Raw genomic sequence first — 13,599 nt, forward strand, 5'->3', positions numbered from 1 at the left:
AAAATTCAGATAAGGACTGAAAATAGGCTATTGTATTTGGCAATTAGGCATTTTGAGAATAGATGTAGTAAAGTAATAAGGATAAAAGCTTAATTTCGCCGGGCGCGGTGGCTCAAGCCTGTAATCCCAGCACTTTGGGAGGCCGAGGCGGGCGGATCACGAGGTCAGGAGATCGAGACCATCCTGGCTAACACGGTGAAACCCCGTTTCTACTAAAAATACAAAAAAAAAAAAATTAGCCGGGCGTGTTGGCGGGCGCCTGTAGTCCCAGCTACTCAGGAGGCTGAGGCAGGAGAATGGCATGAACCCGGGAGGCAGAGCTTGCAGTGAGCCGAGATTGCGCCACTGCACTCCAGCCTGGGGGACAGAGCAAGACTCCGTCTCAAAAAAAAAAAAAAAAAAAAAAAAAAAGCTTAATTTCAGTGGGCTGACAAATTAAGAGAGCTGAAGAAGGTATAGAAAATAAAACCCAGCCGGGCGCGGTGGCTCACGCCTGTAATCCCAGCACTTTGGGAGGCCGAGGCAGGCAGATCATGAGGTCAGGAGATCGAGACCATCCTGGCTAACACGGTGAAACCCCATCTCCACTAAAAAATACAAAAAAATTAGCCAGGCGTGGTGGCGGGCACCTGTAGTCCCAGCTACTCGGGAGGCTAAGGCAGAAGAATGGCGTGAACCCAGGAGGTGGAGCTTGCAGTGAGCCGAGATCGCGCCACTGCACTCCAGCCTGGGCGACAGAGCGAGACTCCATCTCAAAGGAAAAAAAGGAAGAAAATAAAACTTCCAGGCCAGGTGCAGTGGCTCACGCCTATAATCCAAGCACGTTGGGAGGCCGAGATGGGCGGATCACGAGGTCAGGAGTTCGAGACCAGCCTGACCAACATGGAAAAACCCCGTCTCTACTAAAAATACAAAATTAGCTGGGCGTAGTGGTGCATGCCTGTAATCCCAGCTACTCAGGAGGCTGAGGCAGGAGAATCGCTTGAGCCCAGGAGACGGAGGTTGTGGTGAGCCGAGATCGCGCCATTGCACTCCAGCCTGGGCAACAAGAGCGAAACTCCGTCTCAAAATAATAATAATAATAATAATAAATAAAATGAAATGAAAATAAAACTTCTGGCCAGACGTGGTGGCTCACGCCTGTAATCCCAGCACTTTAGGAGGATGAGGTGGGCGGATCATGAGGTCAAGAGATCGAGACCATCCTGGCCAAGATGGTGAAACCCCGTCTCTACTAAAAATACAAAAATTAGCTGGGCGTGGTGATGCATGCTTGTAGTCCCAGCTACTCAGGAGGCAAAGGCAGGAGAATTGCTTGAACCCGGGAGGCGGAGGTTGCAGTGAGCCGAGATCGTGCCACTGCACTCTAGCCTGTTGACAGAGTGAGACTCCATCTCAAAAGAAAATAAAACTTCTTTTTCTTTTTTTTTTTTTTTTGAGACGGAGTCTTTCTCTGTCCCCCAGGCTGGAGTGCAGTGGCGCGATCTCGGCTCACCACAACCTCCACCTCCTGGGTTCACGCCATTCTCCTGCCTCAGCCTCCCGAGTAGCTGGGACCACAGGCGCCCGCCAACACGCCCGGCTAATTTTTTTTTGTATTTTTTAGTAGAGACGGGGTTTCACTGTGTTAGCCAGGATGGTCTCGATCTCCTGACCTCGTGATCCACCCGCCTCGGCCTCCCAAAGTGCTGGGATTACAGGCTTGAGCCACCGCGACCGGCCCTTAAAACTTCTTTTTCAAGAAATGTGAGAGTGAAGAGAAAGCAGAAGGGTGGTTGGCGTAAGTTAAAGAGAATGACCATGCAGAATAAAATACATTATAAAAGTGAGAAAGGATAAGTGTTAGGGTGCAGTATTTCAGAAGAGACAGATGGAAGGGTAAAGGTCTGAGTTACAAGGCCTTTGTAAGGAGATCCTCTTCTTCAGCCAGGCAGGAAGATACATACAGATGGGTGCCCTCACAGTTTAGAGGTCAAAAGGAGGAATGTGGCCAGGCACAGTGGCTCATGTGTGTAATCCTAGCACTTTGGGAGGCTGAGACAGGAAGATCCCTCGAGCCCAGGAGACCAGCCTGGGCAACATAGTGAGACCCCGTCTCTAAAAAAACATTAAAGAAAAATAGCCAAGTGTGGCGGTGTGCACCTGTGGTCCCAGCTCCTCAGACCCTGAGGTGGGAGGATTGCTGGAGCCTGGGAAGTTGAAGCTGCAGTAAGTTGTGATGGGGCCACTATACTCCATCTTGGGTGACAGAGTGAGACCTGGTCTGGGGGAAAAAAGAGAAAAAGAGAGAGAAGAAGAAGAAGAGAGAAAGAGAGGAGAAAGAGAGAGAGAGAAAGAAGGAAAGAAGAGATAGAGAGAAAGAGCACTTTGGGAGGTCGAGACGGGTGGATCACCTGAGGTCAGGAGTTGGAGACCAGCCTGACTAACATGGCAAAACCTTTTCTCTACTAAAAACACAAAAACTAGCCAGGCGTGGTGGCAGGTGCCTGTAATCACAGCTACTCGGGAGGCTGAGGCAGGAGAATCGCTTGAACCCAGGAGGCGGAGGTTGCAGTGAGCTGAGATCATGCCACTGCACTCCAGCCTGGGTGACAGAGCGAAGAAAAAAAGGAAGAGAAGAGAAGGGATGGGGAGGGGGAGGGGGGAGGGGGAGGGGAGGGGAAGAGGCCAGGTGTGCTGACTCATGCCTGTAATCCCAGTGCTTTGGGAGGCCAAGGCAGGTGGATCATTTGAAACCCTGTCTCTACTAAAATACAAAAATAATTAGCCAGGTGTGGTGGCGGGTGCCTGTAATCTCAGCTACCAGGGACGCTGAGGCAGGATAATCGCTTGAACCTCGGAGGCAGAGGTTGCAGGAAGCTGAGATTGTGCCACTGTACTACTCCAGCCTGAGGGACGGGAGGGGACAGGAGGGGAGGGGAGGGGAGGGGGAAAAGGAAAAGGAAAGGGAAGAACGCTGGGGAATGTGGCACTGGTTTATTATCCTTTTGAGGCCGACTGTAAGGTGGTCTACAAAAGGCAGAGGCTGGGACTAGAAAGAGGTGCTTAAGGAGAGCAGCTGTGAGAAATTGACAAGGCATTTGGCTCCCCATGAGAACTACCAAGTTTTTTTTTTTTTTTTTTTTTTTGAGACGGAGTCTTGCTCTGTCACCCAGGCTGGAGTGCAGTGGCGCGATCTCGGCTCACTGCAAGCTCCGCCTCCCGGGTTCACGCCATTCTCCTGCCTCAGCCTCTCCGAGTAGCTGGGACTACAGGCGCCCGCCACCACGCCCAGCTAATTTTTTTGTATTTTTGGTAGAGACGGGGTTTCACCGTGGTCTCGATCTCCTGACCTCGTGATCCACCTGCCTCGGCCTCCCAAAGTGCTGGGATTACAAGCGTGAGCCACCGAGCCCGGCCGAGGACTACCAAGTTAAGGCTGGAAAGCACATACTGGTACCAGTTCCGACTCATGATTAACTAATGCTCTCCCATAAAACAGAAGCCAACACTCAGAAGGAGAGAAAACACATCTGTGTCCTCAATACCTAGAACAACTGTTGGCGTATCAACAAGCCCTCAATAAATATTTCTTGAATGAGCAAATAAACATAAAGGTTACATTGATCTAGAACTGGGGAGGGGTGAGGTGGTTGGGACCAAAGAACAAAAGACAAAGGTAACTGAGGGTGTGGTAAAAGTGTCTTGAGATCATTGTCCATGAAGTCCAAGGTGGATGAAGAAAGAAGTGAAGCCAGAAAGGATGTGGTAGATTGGAACTGTAGTTGACCTAAACTAGATGATACAAAATTGAAGAATGAATGACAATTTATAGGTGTTTAGAAAATGTGTGGGTTCTGAAATGAAAGCAGCAGATCTTTAGAGGAAATGACCCAGATGACATAAGCCCAAGAAATGGGTAGAAAACTTGTTTACTATTAAATTTAAAATTTTCTCCTTTTGGGCTGGGCGCAGTGGCTCACACCTGCAATCCCAGCACTTTGGGAGGCCAAGATGGGCGGATCACCTGAGGTCAGGAGTTCGAGACCAGCCTGACCAACATGGAGAAACCCCATCTCTACTAAAAATACAAAATTAGCTGGGCATGGTGGCGCATGCCTGTAATCTCAGCTACGAGGGAGGCTGAGTCAGAAGAATTGCTTGAACCTGGGAGGCAGAGGTTGTGGTGAGCCGAGATCGTACCATTGCACTCCAGCCTGGGCAACAAGGGCAAAACTCTGTTTCGAAGAAAAAAAAATTTTTTTTTCTCCTTTTGGCTTGAGACACAGAACTCAGACCTCTCTTCTGTGAAGTCTACAATGGGGCCTGCAGCTGCACGTTCCAGTTGAACTAGGCTCCCAGTTGCTATTGGCTGAGCAGGCAATGCAAACAATACTTAGAATCCTATTAACTAACAATGGATTAATACCAAATTAGAAGTGTCTACTGCATAGTGTTCTGAGTGCTGTCCTATTCAATGTTTGTACAAATGGTTTAGTTAAGAACGTTGATGACAGATTATCACATTTGTAGACATCAGTAATCTGGTAGAGATAATATGCTGGATAGCAGAACCAGAATATAAAGAGATCTTGGCAGGCAGGACCAAATCTAACGAGGTGGGGTTTTTTTGTTTTGTTTTTTCATTTTTTAGAGACAGGGTCTCTATATGCTGGAGCACAGCTGCTAGTCACAGGTGCATTCATAGCACACTACAGCCTTAAAACTCCTGGCCTCAGATGATCCTCTCACATTAGCCTCTGAAGTAGCTGGGACTATAGGCATACCCCACTGCACCCAGCTAAAATGCAGTTTAAATGGGTCAAATGCAAAGTTCAGTGCAAAGGTTAAAAGCAAAATAAAGTGGCCGGGCGTGGTGGCTCACGCCTGTAATCCCAGCACTTTGGGAGGCTGAGGCGGGTGGATCGCCTGAGGTTGGGAGTTCGAGACCAGCCTGACAAACATGGAGAAACCCCGTCTCTACTGAAAATACAAAATTAGCTGGGCGTGGTGGTGCATGCCTGTAATCCCAGCTACTCGGGAGGCTGAGGCAGGAGAATTGCTTGAACCTGGGAGGCGGAGGTTGCAGTGAGCCAAGATCGCACCATTGCACTCCAGTCTGGGCAACAAGAGTGAAACTCTGTCTCAATAACTAAATAAATAAAAATAAAGTGTCAGGGCATGGTGGCTTACACCTATTATCCCAGCACTTTGGGACGCTGAGACAGGAGAATCAATTGCGTTCAGGATTTTTTTTTTTTTTTTTTCTGAGATGGAGTCAGTCTCTGTCGCCCAAGCTGGAGAGCAGTGACATGATCTCGGCTCACTGCAACCTCCACCTCCTGGGGTCAAGCGATTCACCTGAGGCCAGGATCTTGAGATGCTGTGTGCCTGTAGTCCTAGCTACTTGGGAGACTAAGGTGGGAGGATCTTTTGAGCCTAGGAGTTCAAGGCTACAGTGAGCTATGATCTCACCCATGTATACCAGCCTGTGTGACAGAGCAAGATCCTGTCTCTAAAAAATAAGAGAGACAACAAAAATATGGGCAAAATAAGGGGTTAAAATGAAGGACAATACAAATGGTATATACATACATGCCCATACACATATACCTATAATCTCTACACATGCATGTATGTAAATGCGTGTATGTATAACTTTTGCTTATCTTTCGTGCTGGCAAAAATGTAAATGACTAGGCCAGGTGCACGGTGGCTCACGCCTGTAATCCCTGCATCTTGGGAGGCCGAGGTAGGCGGATCACCTGAGGTTAGGAGTTCGAGACCAGCCTGGATAGCATACAGTGAAACCTTGTCTCTACTAAAAAATACAAAAATTAGCCGGGCATGGTGGCGTGCACCTGTAATCTCAGCTACTCAGGAGGCTGAGGCAGGAGAATTGCTTGAACCCAGGAGGTGGAGGTTGCAGTGAGCCAAGATCATGCCACTGTAGTCCAGCCTGGGTGACAGAGTGAGATTCTGTCTCTAAAAAAATAATAATAATAATAAATTAAATGACCACTCATATCTAATATGAAGTATTAGAAAAGTATGGGCAAATGGCCTGTGGCAGTCTTACAAGGTTGGTGGGAATATAAATCAATTTAGGGCAATCTGTAAGTACATATTACAATTTTTTTTCAACAATGTAAAGAGGTTTTTTTTTTTTTTTTTGAGATGGATTCTTGCTCTGTTGCCAGGCTGGAGTGCAATGCCATGATCTTGGCTCACTGCAACCTCCGCCTCCTGGGTTCAAGCGATTCTCTTGCCTTCTTGCCTCAGCCTCCCAAGCAGCTGGGACTACAGGCACCTGCCACCACACCCAGCTAATTTTTATATTTGTAGTAGAGACAGGGTTTCACCATGTTGACTAGGATGGTTTCGATCTCTTGACCTTGTGATCTGCCCGCCTTGGCCTCCCAAAGTGCTGGGATTACAGACATGAGCCACCGCACCCGGGTGTAAATAGTTTTTAAATTGTGTATATGTAACATTAGACAAAATTATTTAAAGTCAATAAATTTTTATTCAAGGAATTCCATGTTGTGATTTCTTTTTTTTTTTTTTTAAGATGGAGTCTTGCTCTGTTGCCCAGGCTGGAGTGCAGTGGCGGGATCTCGGCTCACTGCCAGCTCCGCCTCCCGGGTTCATGCCATTCTCCTGCCTCAGCCTCCCGGGTAGCTGGGACTACAGGCGCCCACCACTGCGCCCGGCTAATTTTTTTTTTGTATTTTTAGTAGAGATGGGGTTTCACCATGGTCTCGATCTCCTGACCTCGTGATCCACCCGCCTCAGCAGCCTCCCATAGTGCTGGGATTACAGGCGTGAGCCACTGCGCCCGGCCCCATGTTGTGATTTCTTCCACTGTCCATCAAGGTCACTTTTGATCCTCTAAAGAGCTGGAGTCAAAAGATTTATCTTCAAGTTAGCCTTTTTAATGAAAATGATCCAGTTGTCCTGTCAGCCCATAATTACTTTGGCTTCCTGTCATCTCGTTTTAATATGGATATACTGATGAAGACTTCAAAATTCACCGAGAATCTTTGGGATCTAATTTCTTCAACCAATTTACTTTAGGGTCCTTTATACTGTAGGTGGTGGGGATCTGCCTTGGTTATCAATTTGACACCTTAAGTGATCACACTCAAGAATAGTACAGATGTGTGGAATACACCAATACCTTTAACTCCAGACATCATGTTCTCAAGATAAAAGCCTTTAAAACAAAAAGCCATCGTATGTATCGTCAACATGAAATTCGAATGCAAAATTAATACTGCTGAGGATTTCCCTCATATCCCATGCTGTTTAACTATCTATTCTACAGTCCTAGAATCAATCTTTTTTTTATTAAGACACAAGGTCTTTGTTACCAAGGCTGGAGTAGAGTGGTGCCATCAAAGCTCAGTGCAGCCTCCAACTCCTGGGCTCAATTCTTTTGCCTCAGCCTCCCCTTCCTGAGTAGCTGCAACTACAGGCACATGCCCCAATACCCAGCTAATTTTTAAATTGTTGTGGAGATGAGGTGTTTGTTACTTTCTTGACCAGGCTGGTCTTGAACTCCTGGTTTCAAGCAATACACCCACCTCAGTGTGGGGATTGCAGGCTTGAGCCACTGCACCTGGCCTGGAACCAACCTTTATGGCTATCAATACTCCCATCAGTTAACTGTCTCAGGTATCATAATATCCCTTCTTATATGTATCAAAACTCATACTGAACAATGAGTTCTGGGTTGCAAAAAGTGCATATTAAAATTTTAAATGCCGGGCGTGGTGGCTCACACCTGTAATCCCAGAACTTTTGGGAGGCCAAAGAGGGCAGATCACGAGGTCAGGAATTTGAGACAGCCTGGCCAATATGGTGAAACCCCGTCTCTATTAAAAATACAAAAATTAGCCGGGCACGGTGGCTCAAGCTTGTAATCCCAGCACTTTGGGAGACCGAGGCGGGCGGATCACGAGGTCAGGAGATCGAGACCACAGTGAAACCCCATCTCTACTAAAAATACAAAAAATTAGCCGGGCGTGGTGGCGGGTGCCTGTAGTCCCAGCTACTCGGAGAGGCTGAGGCAGGAGAATGGCGTGAACCTGGGAGGCGGAGCTTGCAGTGAGCCGAGACTGCGCCACTGCACTCCAGCCTGGGCGACAGAACAAGACTCCGTCTCAAAAAAAAAAAAAAAAAAATTAGCTGGGCATGATGGCACACGCCTGTAGGCCCAGCTACTCGGAGGCTGAGGCAGAAGAATCGCTTGAATCCGGGAGGCGGAGGTTTCATTGAGCCAAGATTGCGTCACTGTACGCCAGCCTGGGCAACAGAGCAAGACTCCGTCCCTTTAAAAATAAAAAAAATTTTAAACGTGCATACCCTGTGACCCAGCAACTTTCAGTATTTACCCTAGAGAGGCCAGGTGCAATGGCTCATGCCTGTAATCCCAGCACTTTGGGAGGCCGAGGTGGGTGGATTACCTGAGGTCAGGAGTTCAAGACCAGCCTGGCCAACATGATGAAACCCCGTCTTTACAAAAAAATTAAAAAATTAGCCAGGCGTGATGTTGCATGCCTGTAATCCCAGCTACTCGGGAGGCTGAGGCAGGAGAATTGCTTGAACCCGGGAGGTTGAGGTAGCAATGAGCCGAGATTGTGCCACTGCACTCCAGCCTGGGTGACAAGAGCAAAACTTTGTCTAAAATAAAATAAAACAATATTATATATATATTTATATATATTTATATTATATTTATATATATATTTATATTTATAATATATTTAAATATATATTTATGTTTTACCCTAGAGAAATACTCCCATATAGCACTAAGAGGCATAAAGAATTTTCACTGAAACACTGTAATAGCAAACAATTGGAAACAATCTATATGTCCAACAACAGAATGGTTAAGTAAGCTGTGATACATTCATACTATAGATTACAATAGAACAGTTCTTAATGAATGAGACATCTTTATATGTATTGAGATGCAAGTTCTCTGAAACATGTTAAGCATAAAAAGAAGATATGGAGTGATACAAACCATGTGATACTTTTTTTTAATTTTTTTTGAGACAGGGTCTGGCTTTATTGCCCAGGCTGGAATCCAGTGGCACTATCATGGCTCATTGCAGCCTTGACCTCCAGGGCTCAAGCAATCTTCCCACCTCAGCCTCCCTGTAGCTGGGACTACAAGTGTGTGCCACCACACCTGGCTATTTTTTAGTTTTTGTAGACAAAAAACTATGTTACCCAGATGGTCTCAAACTCCTGGCCTTGAGTGATTTTCCTGCCTTAGCCTCCCAAAGTGCTGGGATTACAGGTGTGAGGTACTATGCCTAGTCCATTTATGTTTTATTTTATTTTATTTATTTTTTTTTTTTTGAGACAGAGTCTTGCTCTGTCACCCAGGCTGGAGTGCAGTGGCGTGACCTTGGCTCACTGCAAGCTCTGCCTCCTGGGTTCACACCATTCTCCTGTCTCAGCCTCCCGAGTAGCTGGGACTACAGGCAGTCGCCACCATGCCCGGCTAATTTTTTTGTATTTTTGGTAGAGACGAGGTTTCACCGTGTTAGCCAGGATGGTCTCGATCTCCTGACCTTGTGATCCGCCCATCTCGGCCTCCCAAAGTGCTGGGATTACAGGCGTGAGCCACCGCGCCCGGCCTCCATTTATGTTTTAAAAGTCTCATATAACTAGCCGGGTGTGGTGGCTCATGGCTATTATCTCAGCACTTTGGGAGGCCAAGGCAGGCAGGTCACTTGAGTCCAGGAATTCAAGATCAGCCTGGGCAACATGGCAAAACTCTGCCTCTACAAAAAAAATACAAAAATTATCCAGGCGTGGTGGCATGTGCCTGTAGTCCCAGCTACTCTGGAGGCCAAGGTGGGAGGATTGCTTGGTCCAGGAGGCAGAGGGTGCAGTGAGCCAAGATCACGCCACTACACTCCAGTCTGGGCAACAGAGTGAGACCGTCTGAAAAAAAAAAAAAAAGTCCCATATATTTCTACATGTAAATATATAGAAAAAGGGCTGGAAGGATATATAATCAAAATTAAACAGTGTTTATCTCTGGAAGGAAAGGACCAGGACTTGGAATAATGGCAAGGAAGCCTTGTTTGTAATTTTTTTTTTGTCGTTTTTGAGGAGCCTCACTCTATCGCCCAGGCTGCAATGCAGTGGTGTCATCTCAGTTCACTGCACCTCCGCCTCTCCGCCTCCCGGGTTTAATCGATTCTCCTGCGTCAGCCTCCTGAGTAGCTAGGATTACAGGTGTCTGCTACCATGGCCAGATAATTTTTGTGTGTATATATAATTTTTGTATATATATATATATATACATATATATCTATATATGTATATATAGATATTTTTTTTTTTTAGTAGAGACAGGATTTCACCATGTTAGCCAGGCTGGTCTCAAACTTCTGACCTCAAGTGATCTGCCGGCCTCAGCCTCCCAAAGTGCTGGGATTACAGGCATGAGTCACCATGCCCGGCTTTTTTTTTTTTTTTTTTTGAGTTGGAGTCTTGCTCTATCATCCAGGCTGAAGTGCAGTGGCACGATCTTGGCTCACTGCAACCTCCACCTCCTGAGTTCAAGCCATTCTCCCACCTCAGCGCGCCGAGTAGCTGGGACTATAGGAGTACACCATGCCCAGCTAGTTTTTTGTATTTTGGTAGAGATGGGGTTTCACCATGTTGCCCAGGCTGGTCTCAAACTCCTAAGCTCAGGCAATCCACCCACCCTGGCCTCCTAAAGTGCTAGGACTACAGGTGTGAGCCACCACGTCCGACCTATAGTTTTTTTTTTTTTTTTGAATGAAGGTTTTTAATGTTACATGTTGTATAAAATTAATGCATTAATTTATTATTATGAAATCAAAACAACCCTACCTTACCCTGAAAATAACACCTGTAGGTTTTTGTTAGTTGTCAGATGGGCATCTTGCTATGTTGCCCAGGCCGGTTTCAAACTCCTGGGACTCAATCTATCTTCTGCCTCAGCCTCTCGAGTAGCTAAGACTACAGGTGTGCACCACCATGTCCAGCTTAGGTGTCAGTTTGATGTGAGTCAGTAGCATGAGTAGGAAAGAAAACCTAAGGGGGCCTTGGGCTCTCTTACGGTCCAGGTCTACAAGCAAGCAGGTAATGGTTTAGTTCTATTTGGCTTGGTGAGGCCACATCTGGACCAAAGTTAGGCACACTGACACATTTGAGCTCATCCAGAGAGTAGACAAGGTGATGCCAGGAGTCCACGCTATGTCAAGGAGGACTAGCTAAAGGGAGGGAGAACATTTAGGCTAGTAGATGTAGAAAGAGGTGGTCCTCAAACTCTTGACGTTTTCATGAGGGTTAAGATACTAGATTTCAAGACACTGGAGTTATTCAAGAGACTAAATGTTCACTTTCCAGGGATACTGTGAAAAAGATTCACTGAGGAGGCATTCGTTGGAACTAGATTTTTTTTTTTTTTTTTTTTAAGAGACAGGGTTCTGCTGTTACCCAGGTTGGTCTCTAACTCCTTAGCTCAAGAGATCCGCTTGCCTCAGCCTGCCAAAGTGATGGGATTACAGGGTGAGCCACGTGCCTGGCCTGGAACTAGATGATCTTAAAGTTAGTTTCCAACTAACTTTATTTCAATGTATTTCAAGTTTCCTTGGCCTCAACCAGATTTATTGAAATTTAAGTCCCTAAAACTGTCTTTTGAGTTGTTTTATTATAGAGAGGATATTAACCAGAAGGTTACACATTACAATCTGGAAGGAATAATCTCAATATCATGAGTGCCAATTAAGTGCCTCAGAGAATACAAAGATGACTATAACTGGAATGCTTAACAAGTCCCAACTGAAGAAATGTAATGAAAATTAAAGTTTGTTTTCCCCTGTCTGCACAATTTATTTCAGTGGGAGAGGTTTTCCTCAGATGTGGATCACCTTTAGATAACAGTCTTCACAATCACTTTAAGTAGCAAAACATACTCTTGGTTCAGAAATATATTAACACATCAGTTTTCATCATAGGTAAGAATCTCTCTACCCCACAACTAGGGTCAACAGAGCCAGCCAGCTCACCTCTGTGAAAGAGGGGTAGTTGGCTTCTCTCCTTTTGCTACACTGATATTTCTAGGAATGGGGCAGAATGAAGAGGAAGGGTTATTAGTGGCTTCATGCTGTCTAGGCCTGGCTGATGTTAAGAGTTATCTCATGAGCATTTGTATGGCTCCATCAGAGGCTTCCCTGGGGGCGCTTTCCAAAGGCAGTGGCAACTTCCTGAAGTGAGGTGATGTATTCTATTTCTATAGCCACCACTCTCTCATTATCCTTTTGTTTTCCAGTGTTCTTTTCCACACGAAGAGCCCCACTATGCATCCAGGCAGTTCTCTTGAGTAGGATTTAAACTGGCTCCACACATCGTCCACAGGATTCATGTATATCTGACCCTTTATCAGAAGCCAGTGTGGTGACTTCCAGGATGTGACTCTACTTTGTTACATCAGGCTCTGTTGTTAGTCAGCCTTTGCCTTGAAATTCCTCTACCATGAGTCATACACAGTCTAATGATTATCCCTTACCCAAAGACAAATACAAAATGTTTCAGTGGTCTTGAAGCCACTGTCTCTAGGATTGAGAAGATAGAATTACTCCTCACCTCATCTCTTTTTTTTTTTTGGGGGGGGGAATGGAGTTTTGCTCCCCTTGCCCAGGCTGTAGTGCAGTGGTGCGATCTCACCTCACTGCAACCTCCACCTCCGGGGTTCAAGCGATTCTCCTGCCTCAGCCTCCTGAGTAGCCGGGACTACAGGCACCTGTCACCGTGCCTGGCTAATTTTTTTGTATTTTTAGTAGAGACAGGGTTTCACCATGTTAGCCAGGCTAGTCTCGAACTCCTAACCTCAGGTGACCCGCCCACTTCAGCTTCCCAAAGTGCTGGGATTACAGGCATCAGCCACCTCGCCTGGCCCTTTCCCACCTCTTCTCTTTGGGATTGAATAGGGCTCACAGCATGGTAGTAGCTCTCTCCAAAGAAAGCTCTTTTATAAACCAATCTCCACTTTTTTTTTTTTTTTTTTGAGACAGGGTCTCACTCTGTGGTCCAGGCTGAAGTGCAGTGGTATGATGATGGCTCATGGGATCCTCCTGCCTCAGCCTCCTGAGTAGTAGCTGGGACTACAAGCATGCATCACCATGCCTGGCTAATTTTTTTTTTTTTAGATGGATTAGTCTTGCACTGTTGCCCAGGCTGGAGTATAGTGGTGCGATCTCAGTTCACTGCAACCTCCACCTCCTGAGTTCAAGTGATTCTCCTGCCTCAGCCTCCAGAGTAGCTAGGATTATAGGCACCCACCACCGCAACCTGCTAATTTTTGTATTTTTAGTAAAAACGGGGTTTCACCATTTGGCCAGGCTGGTCTTGAACTCCTGATGATCTCAAGTGATCTGCCCACCTCAGCCTCCCAAAGTGCTGGGATTACAGGCATGAGCCTCTGCCCCTGGCTTTTTAATTTTTTTAAATTTTTAAATTTTTTATTTTTTTTGAGAAGGAGTCTTGCTCTGTCACCAGGCTGGAGTCCAGTGGTGCGATCTTGGTGCTCACTGCAATCTCTACCTCCCAGGTTCAAGTGAT

General features: G+C 46.3%; 1 pseudogene; it reads right to left on the reverse strand.

Moving 5' to 3' along the window:
* Positions 1-7,663: 7,663 nt before the first annotated feature.
* Positions 7,664-7,744, reverse strand: LOC134735027 (uncharacterized; annotated as a pseudogene).
* Positions 7,745-13,599: the final 5,855 nt, after the last annotated feature.

The sequence above is a fragment of the Symphalangus syndactylus genome, chromosome 12, assembly GCF_028878055.3.
Source record: "Symphalangus syndactylus isolate Jambi chromosome 12, NHGRI_mSymSyn1-v2.1_pri, whole genome shotgun sequence".
Classification (NCBI taxonomy): Eukaryota; Metazoa; Chordata; class Mammalia; order Primates; family Hylobatidae; genus Symphalangus; species Symphalangus syndactylus.